Consider the following 9,742-nt stretch of genomic DNA (forward strand, 5'->3'; position numbering starts at 1 on the left):
GTTGGCTATTCTGAGTCTTTTGCAATCCCCTATAGACATTAGGATCAGCTTGTCGATATCCACAAAGTAACTTGCTGGGATTTAGATTCAGTAAATTATTATTTCCCAATTAGTTTCAAAATAAATTACCAGAAATATCCTCCAGTTACAAAAGTAAACCCTCCCCGCCTCCCCCCCACAGTGAATACCTGTTTGTTGTGAGGTAACAACGAAAGAATGAGGATCTTCTGTGTTGGTGGCAGTCCCATTGCATAGCATTCCTCTTAACATTAATCACATGAATAACAAGAAGGGATAGAAGAAGCATCGTTCATTATTTCATCAAACATTAGCATTTTCATAATATTTTAAATAGCCTGACTTCAATGTTACAAAAAAACCCAATGTGTATTCTAAAAGGTAATCACAAGTTCCAAATAACAGACACTAACAACTTCCAGCACTATCTTTAGGAACAATTTGCAGTCTGAACCATTCTTTAAAAAAATGTTTCTGATAGTCTGTGCGGGATTTATTTCTATTCCATTATTAGTAATCATTGCATTTGTTGCTGCAGGAGGTTTAAATTCTGCTACTGCAATTGAAGACTGCTGTGAAAGGTGCACTTTCAGGAAAACTGAGTACTTTGTAAAGCAGCCATGGTCCATCATCAGTGTGATCTTAAAGGAAATACTTAGCATAGTGGAGCCGGTCTGGACAGAGAACCCAGGGCAAATCTGCAGAATGTCTGCATTTCCTCCTTGGTGTCAGGAACCTCCCCACACCATTGAGGGGCATCTACACTTTGAAATACAATTCTTCTTCTTTCTACCCAGAAATGAGTATTATAATACTATATTCCAGAGGGGACTTGCCATCCAAGACAGCACGGTCTTAAGCAAGTGTAAGTATATATTTCACTCTAAGAAGGCAATGGTGTGGTATGGAGGAAAAAGTGTGCAAGATTTTAGCTCTCATTCACCTCTGATGACCTTGTGTATACCACTTGGTTTCCATGAACCTCAAGGTCCTCATCTGTAAAATTAAGCTATTGACAGTTCTTCTGTAGGATTTTAGAGATGATTAAACCAAGTATAAAATCATCTGGTACATATTAAGTACTCAGTACATATTTCTTGCATTTAAAGTTTATATGAGATATTTAACAGTTCTCTGTTCTGCATCTGATTTTCTTTTTCTTTTAATTTTATTTATTTTTCCCCCAAAGCCCCAGTAGATAGTTGTATGTCATAGCTGCACTTCCTTCTAGTTGCTGTATGTGGGACGTGGCCATGAGGCTGGACAAGCGGTGAGTCGGTGTGAGCCCGGGATCCGAACCCCGGCCACCAGCAGCAGAGCGCGTGCACTTAACCGCTAAGCCACAGACCGGCCCTGCATCTGATTTTCTAAATGAGAAGACTTACCTCATCCATCAGACAAGTCCTTGAAGAATGTTCATTTCCCTTTTCCAGTACAGTCTTGACCACACAACTAGAACTCTTTCTTTTCTTTTCTAAATCTCTGTTTTCAACAAGATTTTTCATTTCCTGCAAATGCCATAGGGTATTCTCATAAAAATAAAAGTGAGAACTCACCCACAACCATAATAAAAAGATGCCTTTGGGAGTTAAAGGCTGGATATCAGATGTGGCTGGTGCACACAACTAAAGGAAGTCTGAGCTATGTAAGAAATGTTGTGTGTTTCACCACGACAGTTATGACTATCTAAATGCTGTAGGTCAAAGAAAGAGGGAAACATTTTATTTTTATTATTTTTACAGAATCCTGTATGTGAAAAAACAAAAAAAGAAGAATATATGCTGGGACATTTTCCACATTCCTATTAATCACAATAGTAGCACACCAAATAACCGATAGAGAGAAAGAACTTTAGGTACTGGCAATATAGAATATGTAGAGGGTACAAATGCATATCGTATTTAGGAGTCGATATTGCAGTCAATTTACTTTACTTTCCATTTCATAACAAATGAATAAAATGAGTGGTGCAGTTCCATTGGGACGAGTCTATTGGGAAATATTCTTTATCTCCTTAAGCCTAAAGTAGAAAACTCAAACCAAGCAGACTATATATTTATGCACACACATACACTCATACAAAGGTATATTGAGAGTGGGTTTCTCTATATATTAAGTTTCAAATCTAGAACACTCAGTTTTCAGAAGCCCATCAACTATAAAAGCAGTTTTTTCTTGTTGTTTTTCTGTTTGGGTTTGGTTTGATCTCTTTTCACTCTATATTTCACAGTACTGTTCCCTTATCTTAATCTAAATCCCCTCCCTAGGGATGCTGCTTTGCATAACTCCAGGAGGTGCTTATTACATGTAGTTCATATGAGTGGAATCCACTGGATTTGGCAGTGCTCAGCTGACATAGATTTACACAGTCTCTCTTCATCCCTCTATTGTAAAAGATGGGGTGCCTGAGATTAGCTCTAAAGTCATCTCAGCCCCGAATATTCCAAGATTTTTGTCTGTCTCTTCTCAATTTTTTCTGCTTCTTTATTTCATTTGATCCCATGATTTAAAATATCATTATATGCAGATGAATCTATATTAATCAAGATAAGTATTGCTAACTAATGGGACAAGCAACCTCACATCCCAGTGGCTTCACATAATAAAAGTTTGTTTCTGACTCATACCACAGTCCAATTCAATAAGCAAGAGGCTCTAGAAATCTTTCAAGGGATTCATCTATGGTTTTGTTCATCTATATTCTAGACATCTGCACTACTTTTCTATTTTCGACTAGTGAAATAGTAAATAATACTAATAACAATAAGTGAAAGGCCTCGTAAGAGATTTTAGGGCCAGGTATGCAAGGAGTACACATTATTTAGTCACATACTATTGATCAGAAGTCAAACCCATGACCTCACCTAACTATAGAAAAGACAGGGGAACATAATTCCTCTCTCTCTCTCTCTCTCCTTTCATCCCCAGGAGGAAAAGAAAATATGGCTTTTACAATATAGACTTGCTTTTGTCACAATCTGTCCTAAAATGTTTTTCACATTTCTTCACACATGTATACTGTACACAAATCACTCTCCTAGGAGATTACCCAGTGCCCCACCCAATCACATTTCTGAGTTTAAATCTAGACTCTCCAGACAATCTGCAGAACTCTCCATAAGTATTGCAAATAGTAATGCACGATCTGACAACTTTTTTTTGGTGATGAAGATTGGCCCTGAGCTAACATCTGTACCAATCTTCCTCTATTTTGTATGTGGGATGCCACCACAGCGTGGCTTGACAAGTGGTGTGTAGGTCTGCACCCAGGATCCAAACTCGCAAACTCCGGGTCGCCGAAGCAGAGTGCACAAACCCAACCACTATGCCACTGGGCCGGCCCCTGTGATCTGACAACTTCAAACTAAAAATTATATAGTTATCTGCCTCCATCCTCTGTATAAACACTCCCAGCAAAGCTGGGACAAACACACAGCATTCACAATGCTGGAATTCCGTGAGACAGACAGTTTGAGGTTTCTTTGTCCATGGTTATGGGAGGAAATTTCCTCATTACAGCTAATTTTGCTCTTTGGGAAGAACTCCCTGATCTCTTTTCTCTAACTCCTGACCTTACCTTCTGCAGCATTCTTTCTCATCTTCTACCCTCTGTTGCCATGTATGAAGTATGGGCTGGGGTATATGTGATTGCTGAAGGCCATACAGCTTTTGAAAATTTTCTGCTCTAAGAAGTTAGTGACTCAATACTTCTAATTCTCTAATGGTCAAAGACAATTTATTCTGAGATCAATGTTTCTTTGGCAACACAATTCCTGCAAAAACACAGTAAACTGCTTATTTATTTCTAATCAGCTTCATGTTCCAATAGCACATGCAGAGTTATTCTCTTGACTTTATACTCAAATCAACTTTTTTCTCTCCAGCTTCCATGCTTGCCCCTTCTACTTCAATCTAATGGTAGCTATTTTGAGAATCTCAAGCTTTCATGGTAAGATGACACACTTTACCTGATCTTTGACAAAGGCATCCTCTTAATGGCCTTCTACAGCTCCAAGACTTTATAGTGCTATTTCCCACTTGGAGGATAAAGAGGAATTATTAACTTCCTCCTCAAAGTCAAATAATGCTGGACTTTCTCTGTTTCCTTTCTTATACTTGCAGTCTGGCCAGCTCTCTTCTGAGCTCATCTCTTGTATTGCCTTGTGAAACGTAGCCCATAGTAGCTGAACTACACTGTATCCATTTTCTATTTCTGCTACAAATTGCCACAAACTTAGTGGCTTAAAAGAGCATAAATTTATTATCTTACAGTCTGCAGCTCAGAAGTCTGAAATAGGTCTTATTGGACTAATATCAAGTTGTTGGCAGGGCTGCATTCCCATCTAGAGGCCCTGGGGACAATTTGTTCCCTTACCTTTTGCAGCTTCTAGAGGCCACTCTCTGTCCTTGGTGCATGGACCCCTTCATTTATCTTTAAAGTCAAAGTTGTCTGAGTTCTTCTCACATTACCGCCTCTCTGGTTCTCCTCTTCTGCCTCCCTGTTCCACTTATAAGGATCCTTGTGATTTCATTGGGTGTACCTGGATAGTCCAGTATAATCTACCTATTTTAAAGTCAGTTGATTAGTAACTTTAATTCCATCTGCAATCCTAATTCCCCTTTTTCATGTAAGGCAATATATTCGCAGAATCCAGGGATGAGGACTTAGACATCTTTGGGGGCACCATTATTATGCCTACTGTATACACTAACACCTTATTTAAAATTATTTCCTCTAGAGCTATCAGCCCTGAAGGGTCATTATCTGTTTTCCAAATTTTCACAGGCTAAAGTTTTACCAAATATCTCACCACCATTTATCATGAATAACTGACTTTTCAGACTCTCTGATCTGATATCAATTTCCTCACCACCCAAAACAACTTAATAGATAAGTGATGCAATATGTGTGTATGTGTGTGTGTAATTTTGAAATAATTATAGATTTACAAGGTGTTGCAAAGAAGTAGAGAGGTTTGGTGTACTCTTCACTCAGTTACGTCTTAGGTTACTATAATACAATATCAAACCCAGGGAATTTACATTGACATTGGTACAATGTATGTGTATAGACCAACATTTTATTATATGTAGGTTCGTGTAAACACCACCACAATAATGATAGGAACTATTCCATCACCACATTGATCTCCCTCATGCTACCAGAGTCACACCCACCTCCATGCACCATCGCTAACCCCTGGAAACCACTAATCTGTTTTCCATCTCTATAATTTTGTCATCTTGAAAATGTAATGTCAATGTTGTATGAATAGAATTGTAAAATATGTGACCTTTTGATGTTGGATTTATTTTATTTTTCTACTCATCATCAAATCTTTTGATCCATTCAAGTCATTTAGTATAGCAATAGTTCCTTAATTTTTGTTTTGTTGCTACATAGTATTTCATAGCATAGATCTACTGAAGTGTGTTTACGGGAAATTTAATTTTTTTCCAGATTTTGCATTGTACAAATAAAGCTGCTATGAACAATCTTGTACTGAATTTTATGAGGACATAAATATTCATTTCCTCTGGGGAAATGTCCAGTAGCGTGATTGCTGGATCATATGATGTGTATATTTACATTTAAAAAAACTGCAAAACTATTTTTCAGCATGACTGTACCATTTTGCATTGCCACCATCAATGTATGAGTAATCCAGTTTCTCCATATTCTTGCCAACATTTGGGTATTGTCAGTGTTTTTTGTTTGTTTTTGTTTTTAGCTGTTCTAATAGGTAAATAGTGATATCCCATCATGCTCTTACTCTCCATTGCCCTAATGGCTAGTGAATGCTGAACATGTTTTCGTGTACCTATTTGCCATCTGTATATCCTCTTCAGTGAAATATATATTCGTATATATCTTACCTGTTTTTGAATTCTGTTTTTCTTTCTTCCTTTTTTTTACCATTGAGTTTTGAGAGATCATTATATATTCCAGATATGAGTTGTTTACCAGATATGTGGTTTTTAAATATTTTCTCACAGTTTGTGACTTGTCTTTTCATCCTCTTTAAATTGTTTTCCACAAAGCAAAAGTTTTTAATTTTGACAAAGTATACTTTATCATGTTTTGTAAAAATTTTATTTATGGATCATGATTTTGGTGTCAGGTCTAAAGCTGTTCATCAAGCCCAAGGTCCGCAAGATTTTATCTTATGTTTTTTCCAAATATTTTATAGTTTTACAGTTTACATTCAAATCTATGATCCATTTTGAATTAATTTTTGTGTAACATGCAAAGATTAGGTCAATGTTTCTTCTTTTTGCCTATGGAGAGACATCTGATGGCTCCAGATTTTGTTGGAGGAGGTCATCGAGAGGATGTGAGCATAGGTTGACACTTGAGCTACAACTGGGCAATCCGAGGCTCCTCACCCCTGCCCCTGTCCTTGGAATGTATGTTCTGCCCACCGTTCCCACAGTTGGAGACATTTTCAAGGACTCAGCCTTAAGAGAGGAAGGTGTTGTTGAGACCATCTGGACTGAATACGTGACTGAATCCAGTTAAAGCGTCTATATAAACTTTTAAGATTCTGGCAAGTGAGTGCAGGGATCTACTTGTCTTGCGGCCACCCAAGACAAGCTTCCTCTGTAAGTTCCCTTGCTTATTTAACCTGTCATCTACCAATCTGGAGTGGTCTGCCTCTTTCTTCATTCTCTCCTTGCCCTCGGTGTGTGGGGACCAGTTTTAGATTTTACCCAGAAACCTCCCAAGGATGTGAAGCAACAACAGGACTCTTTGTTGAAAACATTATCCCTCTTGCATTGAACTGCTTCTGTGCCTTTTTCAAAAAATGGTTGGTCCATTTTATACAGGGCTATTTTGGGGTACTCTTCTGTTCAGTTGTTCAATCTGTCCATCTCTGCACTAATACCACACAGTCATGATTATTGGAGGTAGATAATAAATCCTGAAATCAGGTAGGGTGATTCCTTCCACTATATTCTTCCTCATAATGATTGTTTTAGATATTTTGGTGTCTGTTTTTTTCCATATACGTTTTAGAAAAGGCTCGTCTATGTCTATAAAAAACCTTGCCAAGATTTTGATAAGAATTGCATTAAACTTGTAGATCAAGTTGGGGAAATTTTTTTTTTTATTTTCAGTTTATTTTCTCTCTTCTGTTCAGTTTCAATAATTTTTATTGTTTCATCATCAATTTCCCTGATTCATCCCTCTGTCCTCTCATTCTTCTATTGAATGTTTTATTTTGCTTATTGCATTTGGAAATTCTAAAATTCCCATTTGGTGGTGTTCTTTACATCTTCTGTGTCCTTGCTGGGACTTTCTAATTCTTTGTTAAGCCTTTCTATTTTTTTTATTGTTTTCATGTGTGTTCATAATTGCTCATTGAAGCATTTTTATGATGGCTGCTTTAAAATCTTTGTCAGATAATTACATCATCTCTATCATCTTGGTATCAGCATCTGTTGATTGTCTTTCTCATTCAAGTTGAGGTTTTCCTTGTTCTTGTTATAACAGGTGATTTTTGATAGAAACCTTGATGTTTTACATATCATGCTATGAGTCTCTCAATCTTATTGACATCTTCTGTTTTACCTTGCCTTCTATGACATTGCCCCCTCATACCTCCCCACTGCCATGTAGAGTAGAAGACCATGTTACCATTCAGCGTCCATTGACACCCAAGGAGAAGTTCTTTGGTATTACTCAGTTAAGGTGGGAGTTTCAGTTGCTTACTAGGCATCTACTATACTCTCATGGCTGGGAGGAACGGGAATGCCTTATCACTATACCTAAGTGGCCTCCATCGACACTGGGGAGGTCTGGCCTTGTTACCTCTGAGTGCTATTGAAAGACCTGACTCTCCACCAGGCCTCCTCTCACAACACTCCAGCTAGCAGATAGATGAATGTCTCTTTACCGGCAGGTGGAGGTAGAAGTTCAGGATCCCATGTGTTCTCCACTGATAGAGTGAGGAAGGGGGTCACTCATTACTGCCCAGCAGGGATGAAAATCTTGACTTTCCCTTTAGCTTCTATGCTGTGTCATAAAGTAAGTTTTAATAAATCTCAAAATACTGAAATCTTAAGCTTCATGGAGAGATTAAATTTAATGTATGAATTAATCTTTTAAAATCTACTTCTTAATCTTGGGGTTTATTTGTGCATTGCAAGCTAGAGCAACTGTCCCTGTTGTTCAGAATTCAGTTATAAACTTCTGGCTCTGACCTTTAACAAGCTTCCAGAGATGTATAAAAACATGAAAACATTAATAAGTTATTAGCCTTGCCTGCATCCGCCAGTGAGAAATGTCATTTTGTTTCAAGATGCTATCCTGTTATCATGCCCTGAATAGTTACAAAGACTATTTTATATTCCTTTGTGCTTCCAAATTATTTATCCCACCTCAGCTGTCTTAGTCTAGCCACTCATCAGCTCTACTCTGACCTTCTGGTCTCCAGGTTTCCCACCACAATCCAAAAGCCCCTAAAGGTTAATTACTACTGGACTGCTTTGAACGGCACCTAACAGCCTCCATCATCATCCCTGTTCCTCTAGTCCTTTTCCTTACAACCTCTGCAGCCTCAAATAATTGCTTCCTTCTGGCATATTCACTCTTTATTAAATAAACATTTTGGGATCTTCTTTGAATCTCAGGTAGTAGGTGTATAGAATATACTGTCCTCTTGCTTGGAAACCATAATCATTCTAAGTAAACTTGATTCAGCTCTTGTTAGCTTATCTCAAGAGTTCTATCTTCTGAGAAATTTTCCATGACACTCTTCCCCATACTTCCTAAATTCTCTTAAGACCGATAATAACTCATAACACAACAGATTTTAAACACTTTGCTAATTTTCTTTTTTTAAATAAACTACTTTTAGAACAGTTTTAGATATACAGAAAAGTTGGGAACACAGTTCAGAGTTCTCATATATCCGCACCCAGTTTCCCCTATTATTAACATTTTACATTAGTATGGTAGAGTAGTTATGATTATTCACACATTACTATTGACTAAAGTCCATACTTTATTCAAATATCCTTATTTTTTACCCCTTGACTGTTTCTGTTCCAGAATTCCATCGAGGATATCACATTACATTTAATTGTCGTGTCTCCTTAGAATCCTCTTGGCTGTGATTGTTTCTCATACACTTCTTGTTTTCAACGATCTTGAGAATTTTGAGGAATACTGGTCAGGTATTTTGTAGAATGTTCCTCAGTTTGGATTTATCTGATTTTTCTCTCATGATTAGAATGGGTTATGATGTTTTATGGAGGAAGGTCACAGAGGTGAAGTACCATTCTCATTACTTCATATTAAGGTGGCATGCTGTCGACATGACACATTACTGTTGATGTTGACCTTCAGCACCTGGCTGAGGGTTTGTCAGGTTTCCTCACTTAAACTTACTGTTTTCCTCTCTTTCTGTACTGTACTCTTAGGAAGTCTCTACACACAGCCCGCACTTAAGGAATGGGGAAGTAGACTTCATTTCTCTGCAGGTGAAATACCTGTGTAAATTATTTGGAATTATTTTGCATGGGAGATCTGTTGCTTCTCCTTCATTTATTTATTTATTCAATAATTAATTCGTATCAGTATGGACTCATGAATATTTAATACATATATAAATATAATTCTCCTTTATTTATTTTGGTGCTCAAATTCTTCCAGCTTTGGCCATTGGGAACTCTTTGAGTTGGCTCGTATGTGTTTTTGGCATAAGAACAAGAAATAGTA

General features: G+C 37.5%; 1 pseudogene; it reads right to left on the bottom strand.

Moving 5' to 3' along the window:
* Positions 1-426: 426 nt before the first annotated feature.
* LOC101389913 (ubiquitin-fold modifier 1 pseudogene) lies at positions 427-680 on the bottom strand (annotated as a pseudogene).
* Between the last annotated feature and the right edge of the window lie 9,062 nt (positions 681-9,742).

The sequence above is a fragment of the Ceratotherium simum genome, chromosome 11 (genome assembly GCF_057802395.1).
Source record: "Ceratotherium simum simum isolate JZ-2026a chromosome 11, ASM5780239v1, whole genome shotgun sequence".
Taxonomy (NCBI): domain Eukaryota; kingdom Metazoa; phylum Chordata; class Mammalia; order Perissodactyla; family Rhinocerotidae; genus Ceratotherium; species Ceratotherium simum.